We start from the raw sequence: 6000 nt of genomic DNA, 5'->3' as shown, positions 1-6000 counted from the left end.
TCCTGCTTCTGGTGCTTCTTCTCTCTCTCGGATCCTTCGTTACTGCTCGTCATTTTATGGATTCTATATTTCTAGTACGTTGTTTTTATGGTTTTCCCCTTTTTGGTTGCTTTTTCCTCTTGGTTTTTGCATGTTCTTCTTTGTGCATTTTTCGTATGCATGCCTGGGTATTGTCTGTTCTTGCTTTCTTTTTCCCTTTTAGAAGGGGCGCCACTGGGTTTTTTTGGGTTTTGCTTTGGGTTCTGGGTTGGTGTTGGGTTAACGCAGGGGGTGATTTGAGGAGTTTATAGTTTGCTTTTGCTGCTTTACGGGTTCCCGACCTCCCGTTCTGACTGAGTGGTGCCCCCCGCTGTAGGTATGGCCGAGCGCCTCATTCTTCCGAATCAGGCTCCGCGACCGCTAGCCGACTTCGTTGATCATTACGCTTAGGTGTCTTTCGACGTGAGGGACACCCCTTCCAAGGTCACGAAGGAGGGCCTTCAGGATTTACGCTAGGCGGGGCTCTTTTGTGGGTATGGTCTCGAGGAGGCGTTTTACCAAGCTTATATTCTTGCAGCTCGGGAGTGTGTCTGTCAGAAGAACTTGGCAGCTCCATGCACGAGTTGCCGACTGGTTGTGGGTTTATGAACCCATGTTCACGACTTTGAGGGTTCGTTTGCCCTTCTCCCATTTCGTCATGGGTTTGTTGAACCGTTGTGATGTTGCTCCATCACAATTGCACCCAAATAGCTGGGCTGCCATCCGATGCTTCGAGATGGTTTGTAAATATCTGGAGCTTCCGATTTCTATAAATGTTTTCCTCTACCTCTTTCTTCTCACAAACCCTTCTCGCCAGGGGAAGGCGAAAAATGGATATATGTCTTTTAGGGCCCAACAAGGTCGTAGGATTTTTGACCTTTTTGAGGATTCCTACCATGGCTTTAAGTCTACTTTTTTCAAAGTTAGGCCCATTGAAGGTCATCAACACTTCTGGCTTACTGCCGAGGGGGAGAGGCGGATCTTGACTTACTGGAGTTTTGGTGTGGGATCCGATTATCTGATAAAATTTTCTTATGATTGGTTGAGTCCGGAAGATCGTAACATTGCTGATATCTTGTTGGCAATTTTTGGGGAGAGAAACTTTAACCCTCGCATGGTTATGGGGGATCGGGAGGCCGGTTGGTCATATGTTGGTGAGTCTTTTACTTTTTTGCATTTTTAGCACGTTGCTCTTCTTTTACTTATACCTTTGTTTTTTTGCTTGTAGTTTCCATGACTGGTGGGAAGAAAACCTTGGCTGACCTGATGAGCCTCATCCAAGGGGATGACGAGGGTGGTGACGATTCCTCGGTGACTCATTCGGCGAGTCAAGACCAGGGTGATGTCGGGGAAAGTAGTGGTCGGGTTGATGGGGCCATCCAAGGTCAACCTGAGAGGGTTGAGGTCCCTTCTGAGAACACCTCGGGGAACCCGAGTGTGGAGGCAGAAGTTTCTTTTGATGAGGAGGATCTAGGGTTTGGTGAGGACTTGAAGGTTGTCAGCAACCCTAAGAAAAGGAAACGTGATTCCAGGAAGACACTTTCGGTTATGGAGAAAAACTTTGATAGTGGGTGCTTTATTGAATCCCAATTACTCCCTGGCACCGACGAGTGTTTTCTGTGATGCCGATCTTTCCAGGCAGGCGAGGTGGATCTATCGCAACCTTCTTCGAGCAGCAACTATTGCTAAGAAGGTGGAGCCTGTCTTGGAAAATTATCATGCTATGGAAGTGAAGCTTCGAGACTCCCAAAAAGACCTGACAGATTCAAGATCTCGGGAGGAGTCTCTGAAGACGAAGTTGTCTGAGCAGGAGAAGAAGGCTGAGGAGGATGCCAAGGATATCAATAGGCTGGTGGATCGGGACCTTGTCTTAATAAAATATTTGAATGCTTCTCACGGTGAGGCTGTTGTAACAAAGAAAAAGGTTGTGGAATTAGAGGAAAAGCTGAAGTTGGCAGAGGGCTCGGTCGAGGCTGCTCGTCAGGAGATGGCTGCCTTGAAGAAGAAGAACAAAGAGCTTGCCAAGGGGGCCCGGGAAGCCATGAAGCTGACTGAGGAAGGAATTAAGCTTCAAGTCGCTGTGCTGGCTCCTGGCCTCGATCTTTCTCAAGTGGGTGCTCTTAAGAAAGTTGAGGACGGGAAGATTGTCGACATCCTGAAGCCCTTGAAGTGGACGTCTCTATTTGTCTTTTGTTCTTCCTGCCTTTTACTTTGTGATTTTTGCCTTTTGTTTATGGGCCTGTTTAGGCGCCTTTGTGTGTAATGAACATTATAGCTTTTTATTTCAATGTTGTTTTCATTAGTGGTTGTTCGCCTGTTTGGGTTGTCGTTGCTTTGCTTTATTTTATTGCTTTCGTTTATCCGAGCCGTTATGGCCTTTTTTGTTTACTGCTTTTATGGTATTTACCGCTCTGTTACTTGCTGATTGTTTTAAGCTTAGGTCCCTTTGGTTCTCGGGGTAATCAGTCTCGAGCTTCAATTAGGTCAACCGTTCGTCATTTGCACTATTATGTTGTTTTGTCGTAAATCTTGCAAAGAACAAAATTTATTATATATATGCATATGTGAAATTTTAAAACAGGGGTAATTCGATATATAAATAAATGAATAAAATTTAAAGGAACTAAAGCGGATGTGGCGGTGTTGCCGGGCCGTCAGGTCACTTCCCCCTACGAGTAGAACCTTTTTAGGTTTGCCATGTTCCATGTCCTCGGCACCTCCCTTCCATCCAATTTTTCTAGCTTGTATGCGCCTTTGCCGATGACTTCTTTTACCCTGTAAGGTCCTTCCCAATTTGCAGCCAACTTGCCTTCTCTTTGGGTTGGTGGTCCTATGTTGTTACGTCGTAAGACCAGGTCGCCTTCCCCGAGACTTCTCTTCAACACTTTACCATTATATCTTAGGGTTATCCTTTGTTTGACTGCTGTTTCTGTTAAGTGTGTCATTTGCCTTATTTCGTCAATCAAGTCCTTTTTTACTGCCACGTTCCCTGCCCCAAGGAGTAATCTTGGGCTCGGATCCCCTATCTCGACTGGGATGACTGCGTCGACCCCGTATGTGAGTAGGACATAAGACTGAGGCCAGTTCGTCTGCCCATGAGCCCTTCTTGTATTCAAGTCGTTTCTTTAGCCCCTTTAAGATGACTTTGTTGGCTGCTTCCACCTGTTTATTGCTTTGAGGGTATTCGACTGAGGAGAACTTTTGCTTTATTCCTAATCCTGAGAGGAATTCCTTGAATTTCTTATCAGTGAATTGTGTCTCATTATCCGATATGATGGATTCTGGGATTCCGAATCTTGTCACTACTTGCCTCCACATGAATTTCTGGCAATTTGCTGAATATATGCTGGCTAGCGATTCTGCTTCTACCCATTTGGTGTAGTAATCTATGGCTACTATAAAGTATTTTACTTGCCTCGGCCCGGGCGGGAATGGTCCCAAGAGGTCAACTCCCCACTGAGCGAAAGGTCGGGGCGCCATCATCATGCTGAGTTCTTCAGGTGAGGCTTTGTGGAAGTTAGCATTTTCTTGGTATTTTTTGCATTTTCTGACGAACTTCTGGGAGTCCACATCATTGTGGGCCAGTAATATTCTGATCGGATAATCTTTCTAGCTAGCGACCTTCCTCCTATATGGTAACCACAACACCGCTCATGGACTTTGCTCAAGACGTAGTCCATTTAGTCAGGGCGTAGGCACTTGAGCAAGGGTTGGTGGATCCCTCGTTTGTACAACTACCCTTGTATGATCACATACTTGGGGGCTTCCCTCCTGGTTGCTTATGCTTATTTTTTGTTTGGGGGCGTTTCGCCGTGTTCCAGGTATTGGAAGATGGGATCTATTCAGGAGGGGGGTTTGGGGTCTGGGTTGCACATAGGATGACTGCTGGTTCCGTTGCCAGTCGTTGGATTAGAGATATGTTTCCTGTTCCAGGTTTGGTTCTTGCTAGCTTGGAGAGGAGATCTGCTTGGGCGTTCCTTTCCCTGGGGACATGCTGGACTATGACTTCCTCGAAGCTTTTGCATAATTCTTTTACCCTTTCTAGATACTTTTGCAGTAGTGTGTCCCTGGCCTGGTAGTTGCCGTTTATTTGGGATGTGACGATCTGGGAGTCACTACTAACTTCTATTCTTGATGCTCCGACTTCCTTAGCTAGGATTAGCCCTCCTATTAGTGCCTCGTATTCTGCTTGGTTATTTGAGACTGGGAAATCGAACCTAATAGACTGCTCGTAAGCTACCCCTGCCGAGCTCTCGAGGATAATTCCGGCCCCTCCGAACGTTTGGTTGGATGCTCCATCAACGTGGAGCTTCCACCGTGTGTTCGGTATCTCGGGGGCTTCTCCTGCGACTTCTACCAAGAAATCTGCCATTGCATGGGCTTTGATTGCCTGTCTGGGTTCGTACTGCAAGTCATATTGGGACAGCTCTACCGCCCACGCCATCAGTCTCTCCGCGAGGTCGGGTTTTTGGAGGACTTGTCGAATCACCTGGTCGGTTCTTAGGATGATCTTATGCCCTTGGAAGTATTGTTTGAGCCTTTTCGACGAGGTTAACAGGGCATAGGCCAATTTTTCCAGCTTGGTATATTTTAGTTCTGCTCCTTGGAGAACTTTGCTGATGAAGTATACTGGGCGCTGAGTCTTGACTTCTTCTCGGACAAGGACTGCCGCCATGGCCTGTGTGGTCACTGCTAGGTACAGGTAGAGGGGTTCTCCTTCTTTGGGCTTGCTGAGCACGGGAGGTTCCGAGAGTACTTTTTTGAAATGGCTGAATGCTTCTTTGCATGCCGAGATCCATTCGAAGATGATTCCTTTCTTCATTAGGTTAAAAAATGGGAGGGCCTTCTCAGCCGAGGCTCCGAGAAACTGGGATAGAGCTGTGAGCTTCTCGGTTAGTCGCTGCACGTCCTTGATGCACCCTGGGCTTATCATTTTAAGGACGGCTTTACACTTGTCTGGGTTAGTCTCTACCCCCCCTTTGCGTTATCATGAAGCCTAGAAATTTTCCGGCCTCCATGGCAAACGCACACTTGAGTGGGTTGAGCCTCATGTTAAATTTCCTTAGTGCTTCGAAGACAGTTTGGAGGTCGTCCATCAGGCTGCTTGATTTTGCCGTTTTTACTAGGACATCGTTGACGTAGACCTCTACCATCTTGCTGATGAGGTCATGGAAAACGTTGCTCATCAGTCTTTGGTAGGTGGCCCCTGCGTTCTTTAATCCAAATGGCATTACTTTGTAGCAATAAGTGCCTCCTGGTGTTATGAACGCTGTCTTCTCTTGATTAGGTTGGTGCATCGGGATTTGATTATAGCCAAAGTATGCATCCATGAAGTTGAAGAAGCGATATCATGCTGCCGAGTCTACCAAGGCGTCGATGTTAGGGAGGGAAAAAGAGTCTTTGGGACATGTCTTGTTCAAGTCGGAGTAGTCGACACACATTCTCCATTTTCCACTAGTTTTTTTTACTAGGACGACGTTGGATAGCCATGTCGAGTATTCGAGTTCTCTAATGAACCCTGCTTCAAGCAGCCCGTCTGTTTGTTTGGCGACCTCATCGGCCCTTTTCTGGGACATTTTCCTTCGCCGTTGTGCTACTGGTTTTGCGTCTAGTTTGATGGCTAGTCAGTGGGATATGACATCGGGATCCAAGCCCGGCATGTCTAACGGCGTCCGTGCGAAGAGGTCGCCATTTGCCCTTATGACTTCCACAAGGGGCCTTTGAGTTCATGGGATAAATTTTTGTTTACAAAGGTAAACTGTTCTGTCGACCTCTCTATCTGGAACTTCTCCATGTCCCCTTCTGGCTCTGGTCTTGGCTTGTCTTCCACCCTCACATCTAGATCGGCCAAGAACGCCCCAGCCGCCCTCTTGGATTCCTTCCTTAGGGAGAGACTGGCATTGTCGCATGTGACCACCGCTTCCAAGTCTCCCCTAACGAAGCCAACCGTTCCTTTGTCTGTCACAAACTTCATTGTTAAGA

This window comes from Arachis duranensis, chromosome 8 (assembly GCF_000817695.3).
Source record: "Arachis duranensis cultivar V14167 chromosome 8, aradu.V14167.gnm2.J7QH, whole genome shotgun sequence".
In the NCBI taxonomy this organism is placed as follows: Eukaryota; Viridiplantae; Streptophyta; class Magnoliopsida; order Fabales; family Fabaceae; genus Arachis; species Arachis duranensis.
This window is presented reverse-complemented; position numbering follows the sequence as displayed.